The 14,574-nt window shown below is 45.5% G+C and overlaps 1 pseudogene; it reads right to left on the bottom strand.

Annotated features, from left to right (window-relative positions):
* Positions 1-918: 918 nt before the first annotated feature.
* Positions 919-14,574, bottom strand: part of LOC135564900 (rho GTPase-activating protein 44-like) — a 56,499-nt pseudogene continuing 42,843 nt past the window's right edge.

Raw genomic sequence — 14,574 nt, 5'->3', positions numbered from 1 at the left:
AGACCCACTTTACCCACACATCTACCCAACCAATCAGACCCACTTTACCCACACATCTACCCAATCAGACCCACTTTACCCACACATCTACCCAACCAATCAGACCCACTTTACCCACACATCTACCCAACCAATCAGACCCCACCCACACATCTACCCAACCAATCAGACCCACTTTACCCACACATCTACCCAACCAATCAGACCCACTTTACCCACACATCTCCCAACCAATCAGACCCACTTTACCCACACATCTACCCAACCAATCAGACCCACTTTACCCACACATCTCAATCAGACCCACTTTACCCACACATCTACCCAACCCAACCCACAATCTACCCAACCAATCAGACCCACTTTACCCACACATCTACCCAACCAATCAGACTCACTTTACCCACACATCTTACCCACATCTACCCAACCAATCATCTACCCAACCAATCAGACCCCACATCTACCCAACCAATCAGACTCACTTTACCCACACATCTACCCAACCAATCAGACCCACATCTTCAGACCCACACATCTACCCAACCAGTCAGGTTAAGAGTTTCTTTCCTTTAGGGTCAGGCCAAACTATTTGTGAGTATGCGATGCAAGTATTGCAATTTAAGTGCAGGCTTTTCATATAAGGCAAAAAAATTACTTAAAAAGTCACAAAAATACTGATCACTGTTTCAAAAAACTGTAGTATCCACAAAGCAAAAATATAATAGTGAACATGGCATTTAATACTCCTCCATATAATCCACATGTCTTCTTCCTTCCAAAGGCAACTGCTCCTCCTCTATATGGCATGTGGTGTGTTATTGTTTGCTCACATTGAGTTTACATTACTATTTGCGTAGTATTTCTAAGAGATGAGTTTTGCTTGCAGCCTGCAGGTATAGCATCATGTGAGGGAGGGGGGGGTTCAGTCCTGGAGTTCCAGGTCAGAGATCAAGGTTCAGTCCTGGAGTTCCATGTCAGAGGTCATGGTTCAGACCTGGAGTTTCAGGTCAAAGGTCAGGTGAGCATTGTGGTGTATAAGAAGAAGCTTTGTTTGTTCGTTTTGTCTGGGAGCGTCGTGGCAGTGCGGTGTGAGCGAGCATTACAGTCTAACAGTATGTACAGCTAGCTGGATGTAGGAGCGCCACGGTGCCAGCCTCGGGCAAGCTCTGATGATGTCACATCATAGGGCTGTCTTAGGGTAACGATGTCATAAGGTGGTGTCCTGGGGTTCGTCGTCCTCAGCGTAGGGGTCGTGGTCGGGGTTATCGTCTCTCCGCGGGGGAGGAGAGTGTGTCACCGCTCCGTAGCGCCTGCAGGGGGCAGCACCGCTGAACTCATCGATGAGGCTGTCCAGGTTCACATTGATGGAGGGGATTTCATAATTGAAGTAATCTAATGATGGCATGGTTAGCGGGTTGGCATGGCGACAGAGGTGGGATGTGATTATTATGGTGTGGTGGTGGTGAAGAGAAGCATGAAGAGGAGGAGGAGGAGATGATGATGGTGTGTAAAATAAAGGAATAAAGCAGAAAGGAAATTCAGTTTTTTGAGTCAGAAAAAACTGCATTCTGTTGCTGTTGTTTGAAGAAAGCAGTAGCAGGTAAGTATGTTGGTCTCTGACACATTCTACACAGGGAGGTAGTCATACTGTGTTACTGGGCTAGTAGGTATAACACCAGAGACCTCTGGAGGGAAAGCAGTGAAACAAACTGAACAGGAGGCAATGCTGTCAGAGGGAGGGCAGTGAAACAGATGGGTCTGTCCTGAAGCCATGGGTCTGGGATGGAGGTCACCTGGGGGTTACCTGTGGAGCCCACGCGCCTGTCCTGTAGCAGGGGCGGCGTTTGTTGCCATGGGGATGGTAAAAAGGGCCGATGCGTTAAAGATGGACCTTCGGGTGAAGCGACGGCGTCTGCAATGGTGAGCGCTGCAGTGTACGTGATGCGCTCTAGGACGTCCATAAGCCATGCATACAGTACGTACAGTCTGAACAACAGCATGCCGACTAAAGTAACACCAACAGAATGGGGCAGCTAGCTACTGTTAGCATGGCTGATACTGTAACACCAACAGAATTGGGCAGATAGCTAGTGTTAGCATGGCTGATATTGTAAACCCACTGATGGGGCAGCTAGCTACTGTTAGCATGGCTGATACTGTAACACCAACATAATTGGGCAGATAGCTAGTGTTAGCATGGCTGATATTGTAAACCCACTGATGGGGCAGCTAGCTACTGTTAGCATGGCTGATACTGTAACACCAACAGAATTGGGCAGATAGCTAGTGTTAGCATGGCTGATACTGTGACACAAACAGAATGGGGCAGCTAGCTAGCGTTAGCATGGCTGATACTGTGACACAAACAGAATGGGGCAGCTAGCTAGCGTTAGCATGGCTGGCTGATAGCTAGCTGTTTAGCTAACAGGTACAAGACGTATGCATGAAGCAGGCTGCAGGAGAACCCAGAGGCAGCCACAGCACCAGGCCAGGCGGGGCGAGGCGGGGCGAGGCGGGGCGAGGCGGGCGGAGCGGTGAGAGATGGAGCGTAGTACGGTAACGTTACTGGCGGGCGAGGTCAAATCTGGCTTACCCTAAACGGCCCCCTCACACTTAGCCCACACCACACTGACTCCCCTGGCCTCACACGGCTGGTACACAACATAGTAGCAGGTAGAGCAGAGCAGGGGAACAAGAGAATCATGAATAGAACACAGGGACACAGAGAGAATGACTGGTATTGGTACTGACAGGTAGAACAGAGAACCTCATAGAATATTAGAATTAGATTTCTATGGAACACCTCAGATCATAATTATGACATCAGACAAGAAGTAGGCCTATCTGAGTGACCACTTCTTCAATAAGCCTGGTTGCCAGTCTGTTTCTGCTCTCTTGCCAACTCCTTGTGGAACTGCTTGCCAATGTGCAATGGGGTTGGTAAGAGCACAAACAGGTCTGGGACCAGCCTAGAATGAGCCATGTTTGTCCTGAGAGAGTAAGCATAGAATTAGAGTGACTAGAATAGACATTCCCCTTTCCAGTCAACATTCCATGATGAGTGGAACAATGTTGGCTATATTCATGGATGCACGTTGCGTCACAACATTGTTATGAAGATTCTCTTGAGCCCTGGTGCCCTACTGAAGGTCAATGCATTGTCAATGGGCACTGATGAAGATCTAGCCTAAAGTGCATTACACTGGGCTTGGAAACCCAATGATATTTCAAAAGGAGACAAGCTATTAGTAATAAAACCTTTTCTTATCACTGTGATGAAGCCAGATTGACCTTAGATGCAATATAACTTCACCTAGCTGGCTGAGATTGAGGGACAGTCCTGGGTTTTTGCTAGCTAACGTTAGCATTGCTAGACATTTCTGACTAACTTTGGTAGCTAATCTCTCTAAAGTGAATTTGACAACATCCTAATGATGACAAACTCGTTTCCTACTAATTATTTGCTGACTTTAGCAATATCGTATAGTGTAATCTATAGTGTAATCTATAGTGTAATCTATAGTGTAATTTAGACTAAACAGTCATTAGCCTCCGTTCAGAATGACTGGGCATCACTGGACTTTCAGGCACCACAATGGCTGAGGCGTTCATAACAACGCACGATGCCACCAAATGACGGTGAATACACTGTCAAATTGCCATGGAATGAGGGGGATTGTTCTGTTCTAGTTATTCTATTTCTATGCGTGTAAGCCTGGGACCTACCTAGCTCTGGCGTACTGTATGAGGATAAACAGAGAGGAAGCACATGATGAATCTAATGGAAACTTCCATACAAGCAGGACATCGCTATGCTTCCCTGATGTTTCCTCACAATACTTAGAAACATCAGCACATAACACAAGCAATGGATACATAGTGTAGTTTTCTCTCTACAATGTACAACAAAATCTTAATATTTACAACATATTGTTCTTCTCGGGACGACTGCGTCTGTCTAAATAAAGGCCACCGTTATTCAATAACACATTATTTTATAGAACGGGTGAGTCAGTAGTGATAGGATGCTGATTTCCCTCGTCCTACTAGCTACACCTGTCCACCGTCTCCATTGGACAGCGCCACAGCCAGTCTGAGAGACGGGCGCGGCTGCATCGTCCCTGACCCCACCTGCGGTGGTAGTGGTGGTGTCGTTGCCATGGTTACGTGATCATCATGCTGTTTACCTGTGGACATGCTCTCCCCGGGGGACAGTCCGTCCAGGATGCCCTGCTCCAGGGGCCCAGGGCCAACAGGGGTGGCCCCCGGCTGAGGAACGGTGGGCGGCTGAGGAGGGGGCAGGCTGGGCCTCTGCCGGGGCTTAGGGGTGGGCCGAGACTTGCCCAGCGTGCCGGTCAGAGAAGGGGGGGAGGACAGGGACCCCAGGGACCCACAGAGAGGGGTCTGACCGGGGGAGGAGGCCCCTAGTCCTCCAGGGGCCTGTGGGGGACCGGCCAGTCCATAGGGCGAGGGGGTGCTCGGAGGGGTGGGGGGACAGGCTGACCGGCGACGGCTGACCTGTGGACTGGTCCGAAATCCCACCAGAACCACCCGACTGGCCATACCCAGCTGGAACCTTTGGAGGGATAGGGGCCGGCTTCTTAGAGCCTGGAGACAGAAAAGAAGAGAGTTAACATGAACATGAATATCTAAAGTAAATTAACACATCTAAAACTAAGCCTACCTTTATACCAGGGGTTGGAACCGGTTCAGGGAAAAGCACCGAAAACCGGAATATAAAGGAATTATTTGAGGAACAGAACCCGAACCAAAAACAAAAGTGATCTATACTGTTCCGGAACAGAAACATTATTTTTTAAAACATGGGAACCGGTTAATAACGTTATTTTACGTTCCGGGCATTTTTTTTCCAGTCCCACAAAAATCGCAACAAAGCGCCTATGCAAAGCCCTCACTCTGTCACTCAGAAACGTATTCCAGCGTCTGCCTGCCAGCTGGAAATCCTTTCCAGTGGGTGTGGCTGTATGTAGGTTACCTGCCCCTCCCCTCTGAAGCAGGTACTGTAGCCTACTGACAATGTTACAAGCATGATTCAGAATTGGAGAAGAATGGATTGACTTTTCAACGTTGGTTAAGGATACTATTGTTATCGTGTTTCACATTGGATTTATTAACCATAAAAAGGTAAGACGTGTTCTTAAATCTAGTGCTGCTCTGCACACACAAGCTTGTTAGCTAGCTTGCTACGTTCCTCCATAGAAGGCTCTCCTCTGTAGGCATCATTTATTTGAGCCTAATTCAGATAATGCTGGCCACAACAAGATGGCCAGCGCTTCAAAGCAAGCTTCCTCCATCATCTCTCACTCTCTCCTCACCCTCAACATTTCAGTTGCATCTTGTGCCCTACGCTGTGACTGGCACAGTGTGTGTGTGTTTGTCTTTCATTATGATTAAACCATGCTGTTACGACAAAATACAATTTGCTCTTAACGATTTTCCTATTCAGATTAAATTGCTTACTCGCTCCACAGCAAGCTTCTCTATCCGCACTGATTGGTGAAGTAATTTAATGTCGAGCTAAATGTATAAAGGAACAGAAAGGAACGATATAAACCGGTACTTTTGTCTGGTTCCAACCAGTTCAGAACTTTATTTTGTCTGGTTCCAACCAGTTCAGAACTTTATTTTGTCTGGTTCCAACCAGTTCAGAACTTTATTTTGTCTGGTTCCAACCAGTTCAGAACTTTATTTTGTCTGGTTCCAACCAGTTCAGAACTTTATTTTGTCTGGTTCCAACCAGTTCAGAACTTTATTTTGTCTGATTCCAGCCAGTTCAGAACTTTATTTTGTCTGATTCCAGCCAGTTCAGAACTTTATTTTGTCTGATTCCAGCCAGTTCAGAACTTTATTTTGTCTGGTTCCAACCAGTTCAGAACTTTATTTTGCTGGTCAGAACTTAACAACAACTCTGTATTTTACCTTTATTTAACTAGTCAAGTCAGTTAAGAACAAATTCTTATTTTCAATGACGGCCTGGGAACAGTGTGTTAACTGCCTGTTCAGGGGCAGAACGACAGATTTGTATCTTGTCAGCTCGGGGGTTTGAACTTGCAACCTTCTAGTTACTAGTCCTACGCTCTAACCACTAGGCTACCCTGCCGCCCCTCTAACCACTAGGCTACCCTGCCGCCCCTCTAACCACTAGGCTACCCTGCCACCCCAAATGTTTCAGTTCAGAACAAAAAAACGATTGGAAAAATAATTTTGGTTCCAACCCCCAGTTTTATAAAGTAAAACAAATTAATATAAACATTTTGATAACCAACAAATTAGATTAGACATGTATAATAAATGAAGTGTCTGTTTTCTGGATCATGTTGAGTGGAGAATCTACATGGAACGTGTTTAGGACTTCATCCAGCAACAGGTTTACTATAAATCCTTCTAGAACCCACTCAAAGTCATACATTTGCCCTATAGGTAAAACAACAAGAATCCAAAAGATATGGATCCCGACTGTGACGTTGAACCGCTGACCTTTGCGCATGGTGTGTGGGCTGTGTTCTGTGGAGTGGGGCGACTGGCTGCAGCTCTGCTGGCCAACACCAGGGGGCACCGTCGGACCTGCCACCTGCACCCCCTTGTGACCAATCACTGGAGAGCTCTCCTTACTCCTCAGTGTACTGGTGAAGGAGAGAGGACGTTAGGCTGTTGTCACTGTCCACTTATAGATACATGTCAAACTACATCGCAACATCATCGCTACAGAAAATGTCCTTCTTCTTCATTTATTTGACCATTATTTTAACAGGGTCCACTGAGAATAAGGTCTCTTACAAGGGAGCCCTTCTTAAGGGAGCCCTTCATCATCATCATCATCATATAACCTTAATCAATGTCAGTGGTCTCCTACCTACTACATAGTATCTGGGTATGTTGTGTTGCTCCAACCTACTACATAGTATCTGGGTCTGTTGTGTTGCTCCAACCTACTACATAGTATCTGGGTCTGTTGTGTTGCTCCAACCTACTACATAGTATCTGGGTCTGTTGTGTTGCTCCAACCTACTACATAGTATCTGGGTCTGTTGTGTTGCTCCAACCTACTACATAGTATCTGGGTCTGTTGTGTTGCTCCAACCTACTACATAGTATCTGGGTCTGTTGTGTTGCTCCAACCTACTACATAGTATCTGGGTCTGTTGTGTTGCTCCAACCTACTACATAGTATCTGGGTCTGTTGTGTTGCTCCAACCTACTACATAGTATCTGGGTCTGTTGTGTTGCTCCAACCTACTACATAGTATCTGGGTCTGTTGTGTTGCTCCAACCTACAAAATAGTATCTGGGTCTGTTGTGTTGCTCCAACCTACTACATAGTATCTGGGTCTGTTGTGTTGCTCCAACCTACTACATAGTATCTGGGTCTGTTGTGTTGCTCCAACCTACTACATAGTATCTGGGTCTGTTGTGTTGCTCCAACCTACTACATAGTATCTATCTGGGTCTGTTGTGTTGCTCCAACCTACTACATAGTATCTGGGTCTGTTGTGTTGCTCCAACCTACTACATAGTATCTGGGTCTGTTGTGTTGCTGTAGTATCTGACTGATAATAATAATAATAGCTCCCATCACATCAGGCCTTCAACACCTATATAGGGGGTCACTAGACAATGTGTACTTCAGAGGGTATAGGGGTCACTAGACAGTGTGTACTTCAGAGGGTATAGAGGTCACTAGACAGTGTGTACTTCAGAGGGTATAGAGGTCACTAGACAGTGTGTACTTCAGAGGGTATAGAGGTCACTAGACAGTGTGTACTTCAGAGGGTATAGGGGTCACTAGACAGTGTGTACTTCAGAGGGTATAGGGGTCACTAGACAATGTGTACTTCAGAGGGTATAGGTGTCACTAGACAGTGTGTCTGGGTAGAGGTCACTAGACAGTGTGTACTTCAAGTCACTAGACAGTGTGTACTTCAGAGGGTCAGTGTGTTCAGTGTATAGGGGTCACTAGACAGTGTCTACTTCAGAGGGTATAGGGGTCACTAACAGTGTGTACTTCGGAGGGTATAGGGGTCACTAGACAGTGTCACTTCAGAGGGTATAGGGGTCACTAGACAGTGTGTACTTCGGAGGGTATAGGGGTCACTAGACAGTGTGTACTTCAGAGGGTATAGGGGTCACTAGACAGTGTGTACTTCAGAGGGTATAGGGGTCACTAGACAGTGTGTACTTCAGAGGGTATAGGGGTCACTAGACAGTGTGTACTTCAGAGGGTATAGGGGTCACTAGACAGTGTGTACGTCAGAGGGTATAGGGGTCACTACAGAGTGTATACTTCAGAGAGTATTGGGGTCACTAGAGTCTACCAGGGAGAACAGTATAGGGGACACTAGAGTCTACCAGGGAGAACAGTATAGGGGTCACTAGAGTCTACCAGGGTGAACAGTATAGGGGACACTAGAGTCTACCAGGTTGAACAGTATAGGGGACACTAGAGTCTACCAGGGAGAACAGTATAGGGGACACCAGAGTCTACCAGGGATAACAGTATAGGGGACACTAGAGTCTACCAGGGTGAACAGTATAGGGGTCACTAGAGTCTACCAGGGTGAACAGTATAGGGGACACTAGAGTCAACCAGGGTGAACAGTATAGGGGTCACTAGAGTCTACCAGGGTGAACAGTATAGGGGACACTAGAGTCAACCAGGGTGAACAGTATAGGGGACACTATAGTCTACCAGGGTGAACAGTATAGGGGACACTAGAGTCTACCAGGGTGAGCAGTATAGGGGACACTAGAGTCTACCAGGGTGAACAGTATAGGGGACACTAGAGTCTACCAGGGTGAACAGTATAGGGGACACTATAGTCTACCAGGGTGAACAGTATAGGGGACACTAGAGTCTACCAGGTGAACAGTATAGGGGACACTAGAGTCTACCAGGGTGAACAGTATAGGGGACACTAGAGTCTACCAGGGTGAACAGTATAGGGGACACTAGAGTCTACCAGGGTGAACAGTATAGGGGACACTAGAGTCTACCAGGGTGAGCAATATAGGGGACACTAGAGTCTACCAGGGTGAACAGTATAGGGGACACTAGAGTCTACCGAGGTGAACAGTATAGGGGACACTAGAGTCTACCAGGGTGAACAGTATAGGGGACACTAGAGTCTACCAGGGTGAACAGTATAGGGGACACTAGAGTCTACCAGGGTGAGCAGTATAGGGGACACTAGAGTCTACCAGGGTGAACAGTATAGGGGACACTAGAGTCTACCAGGGTGAACAGTATAGGGGACACTATAGTCTAACAGGGTGAACAGTATAGGGGACACTAGAGTCTACCACTGTGAACAGTATAGGGGACACTAGAGTCTACCAGGGAGAACAGTATAGGGGACACTAGAGTCTACCAGGGTGAACAGTATAGGGGACACTAGAGTCTACCAGGGTGAAGAGTATAGGGGACACTAGAGTCTACCAGGGTGAACAGTATAGGGGACACTAGAGTCTACCAGTGTGAGCAGTATAGGGGACACTAGAGTCTACCAGGGTGAACAGTATAGGGGACACAGTCTACCAGGGTAGCAGTATAGGGGACACTAGAATCTACCAGTGTGAACAGTATAGGGGACACTAGAGTCTACCAGGGTGAACAGTATAGGGGACACAGTCTACCAGGGTGACTATAGGGGACACACAGTCTCAGGGTGAAGACTATAGGGGACACTAGAGTCTACCAGGGTGAACAGTATAGGGGACACAGAGTCTACCAGTGTGAACAGTATAGGGGACACTAGAGTCTACCAGGGTGAACTAGTATAGGGGACACTAGAGTCTACCAGGGTGAACAGTATAGGGGACACAGTCTACCAGGGTGAACAGTATAGGGGACGCTAGAGTCTAGCAGTGTGAACAGTATAGGGGTTTGTGTGAATGAGGAATCACGGGAGAGCGGAAGGGAACATCACCAAACAGGTTGAGCCCCAAGTGGCACCCTATTCACTACATAGTGCACTACTTTTGACCAGATCTCTATGGCCCTTTGTCGAAAGTAGTGCACTATGTACGGAATAGGGTGCCATTTGAGACGGACATAATTTGTATAATGACTCCTGCTGCCCTACTATGTCTAGTGGTATTGACTCACTGGAACACTGGACACTGGACACAGGACACTGGACACTGCTAAATAGTCAATTAATGGTTACCCAAACTATCTGTACTGACTCTATCTTGCACTGACCTGACACACACTCACTAGTGTATATATACACTCACTAGAGTATATATATATATACACACTCACTAGACTATATACACACTCACTAGACTATATATACACTCACTAGACTATATATACACTCACTAGACTATTTACACACTCACTAGACTATATATACACACTCACTAGACTATACACACACTCACTAGACTATATACCCACTCACTAGACTATATACACACTCACTAGACTATATACACACTCACTAGACTATATACACACTCACTAGACTATATACACACTCACTAGACTATATACCCACTCACTAGACTATATACACACTCACTAGACTATATATACACTCACTAGACTATATACACACTCACTAGACTATATACACACTCACTAGAGTATATATACACTCACTAGAGTATATATATATACACACTCACTAGACTACATATACACTCACTAGACTACACACACACTCACTAGACTATATATACACACTCACTAGAGTATATATACACTCACTAGAGTATATATATATACACACTCACTAGACTATATACACACTCACTAGACTATATACACACTCACTAGACTATTTACACACTCACTAGACTATATATACACTCACTAGACTATATACACACTCACTAGACTATATACACACTCACTAGACTATATATACACACACTAGACTATATACTCACTCACTAGACTATATATACACACACTAGACTATATACTCACTCACTAGACTATATATACACTCACTAGACTATATATATATATACACACTCACTAGACTATATATACACACACTAGACTATATATACACTCACTAGACTATATATACACTCACTAGACTATATACACACTCACTAGACTATATACACACTCACTAGACTATATACTCACTCCCTAGACTATATATACACACACTAGACTATATACTCACTCACTAGACTATATATACACACACTAGACTATATACTCACTCACTAGACTATATATACACTCACTAGACTATATATATATACACACTCACTAGACTATATATACACTCACTAGACTATATACACACTCACTAGACTATATACTCACTCCCTAGACTATATATACACACACTAGACTATATACTCACTCACTAGACTATATATACACACACTAGACTATATACTCACTCACTAGACTATATATACACTCACTAGACTATATATATATATACACACTCACTAGACTATATATACACACACTACACTATATATACACTCACTAGACAATATACTCACTCACTAGACTATATGCACACTCACTAGACTATATATACACTCACTAGACTATATAAACTCACTAGACTATATATATATATGTATATATATACACACTCACTAGACTATATATACACACACTAGACTATATATATATATATATACACACTCACTAGACTATATATACACACACTAGACTATATATATATATACACACTCACTAGACTATATATACACACACTAGACTATATATATATATACACACTCACTAGACTATATATACATACACTAGACTATATATATATATATACACACTCACTAGACTATATATACATACACTAGACTATATATATATATATACACACTCACTAGACTATATATACACACACTAGACTATATATATATATACACACTCACTAGACTATATATACATACACTAGACTATATATATATATATACACACTCACTAGACTATATATACACACACTAGACTATATATATATATACACACTCACTAGACTATATATACATACACTAGACTATATACTCATGATGATCCTGAACTTCCCACTCCCAGGTCACTGGATGGTAACTGTGGATTGATGAGTCTGAACTTCCCACTCCCAGGTCATTGGATGGTTTCCTTGTCTTCTGATTGATTTCCTGCTCTTCTGATTGATTTCCTGCTCTTCTGATTGATTTCCTGCTCTTCAGATTGATTTCCTGCTCTTCAGATTGATTTCCTGCTCTTCTGATTGATTTCCTGCTCTTCTGATTGATTTCCTGCTCTTCTGATTGATTTCCTGCTCTTCAGATTGATTTCCTGCTCTTCTGATTGATTTCCTGCTCTTCTGATTGATTTCCTGCTCTTCTGATTGATTTCCTGCTCTTCAGATTGATTTCCTGCTCTTCAGATTGATTTCCTGCTCTTCTGATTGATTTCCTGCTCTTCAGATTGATTTCCTGCTCTTCAGATTGATTTCCTGCTCTTCTGATTGATTTCCTGCTCTTCAGATTGATTTCCTGCTCTTCAGATTGATTTCCTGCTCTTCTGATTGATTTCCTGCTCTTCTGATTGATTTCCTGGTCTCCTGATTGAGTTCCTGGTCTTCTGAATGACTTCCTGATCTTCTGATTGATTTCCTGCTCTTCTGATTGATTTCCTGCTCTTCAGATTGATTTCCTGATCTTCTCATTGATTTTATGGTCTACTGATTGATTTCCTGAACTTCTCATTGATTTTATGGTCTACTGATTGATTTCCTGAACTTCTCATTATTTTATGGTCTACTGATTGATTTCCTGAACTTCTCATTGATTTTATGGTCTACTGATTGATTTCCTGAACTTCTCATTGATTTCCTGATCTTCTCATTGAATTCTTGGTCTTCTCATTGATTTCCTCGTCTTCTGAATGACTTCCTGATTTTCTCATTGATTTCCTGGTCTCCTGATTGAGTTCCTGGTCTTCTGAATGACTTCCTGATCTTCTCATTGATTTCCTGGTCTCCTGATTGATTTCCTGGTCTTCAGATTGACTTCCTGATCTTCTCATTGATTTCCTGGTCTCCTGATTGATTTCCTGGTCTTCTGATTGACTTTATGGTCTTCTGATTGACTTCCTGGTCTTCTGATTGACTTGATATAGTAAACAATTATACGTTTGGAATATCCAATATACAAGTATATCAGTTGACCAGAAAAACCTTCACTACGATTTAAACTACATTAGTAATACATGAATATGCTTGTAGATAACCATATACAGTGTTATTCATGTATTTATTTTCTGTTCTATGCAAAAGGCAGTAACATCCTCAGTTGCTAGGCAACTCCCTGGAGATGCATCCCCTGGCAACGTGAATGTTACAGATTCGGAGATATGGGATTGGAGATCAGCAAAAACACAAAAATATGAGCCAGCAAGATAAAGGACAGGGACAGGACATGTGGCCACCTGGAAGAAGAGCTGGTAAGCCCACTCTCTCTCTCTCTCTGCTCTCTCTCTCTCTGCTCTCTCTCTCTGCTCTCTCTCTCTCTCCCTGCTCTCTCTCTGTGGTGTAGTGGGTGGTGTCTCCATACCCTCCTGCATCTGTTTGCCTGTATGTATGTCTGTCTCAGTGTCAGGGCAGGCAGCAGGTAGGCAGGACTGGCGAGGGGGCAGGCTGGCAGCCAGGCATTGTATTTACCTAGTCAGCCTGGGGAGTCCTCTCTCTGGCACAGGGACATGTAGCCCACAGCGGGGGCGGAGGACAGCAAGCTAGGGGTTGCCCATGCTCATGCCCAGGGACAGGTCATGACGGGCCAGTACCAAGGGGTTTTCATGTAGAGGGGCGAGGCCTTACCCATATCGGGGGGCAGGGGAGCATGAGGGGGCAGCGACATGTCACCTGGCAGCGGGTGGCTGTGCGGGAGGACGTGTTTGGGGGAAATGCAGGCAGCTGGGCTTGGGGTTCGAGTTGATGTCAAGCGAGGAAGAGGAGGAAGAAGAGGAGGAGGTGGGAGGCGGGAGAGGTGGGGTGAAGCCAGACCATCGCAGCGGGAGAGGAGGGGAGCCGGGGGGCTGGGACTCTGGCCCTGGGGCCACGGGGCGAGGACAGGGTAGGACCTTGGGGTGGGGGTAGAAGTGGTGGGGGCGGGGTGGGGTAGGGTGGAGGTGGGGTAGGGAGGGGGCGGCCGCTCCTCCCCTGGCCCAGGGGGAGGGTAGACATGAGAGGAGTCCGGACGATTGGGCGACACGTCGTCTGAGCTGTAGGTATATAAAGAACAGAACAAAGAAGAAAGCTGAACAGAGGGAGGGAGACAGGGCGGTGGTGGTGGTGGTAGTGGTGGTGGTGGTGCTGGTAGCAGTGGTGGTGGTGGTGGTAGTGGTGGTGGCGGTGGTAGTGGTGGTGGTGGTAGTGCCGGTGGTGGTAGCAGTGGTGGTGGTGGTGGTGGTGGTGGTAGTGGTGGTGGTGGCGGTGGTGGTGGTGGTGGTAGTGGTGGTAGGTGGTAGTGGTGGTGGTGGTAGCAGTGGTGGTGGTGGCGGTGGTGGTGGGTGGTGGTGGTGGTGGTGGTGGCGGTGGTGGTAGTAGTGGTGGTGGTGGTAGCAGTGGT

Source organism: Oncorhynchus nerka, linkage group LG26, assembly GCF_034236695.1.
Source record: "Oncorhynchus nerka isolate Pitt River linkage group LG26, Oner_Uvic_2.0, whole genome shotgun sequence".
Classification (NCBI taxonomy): Eukaryota; Metazoa; Chordata; class Actinopteri; order Salmoniformes; family Salmonidae; genus Oncorhynchus; species Oncorhynchus nerka.
The sequence above is the reverse complement of the archived record's forward strand: the minus strand, read 5'-3'. Positions and strand labels throughout refer to the sequence as shown.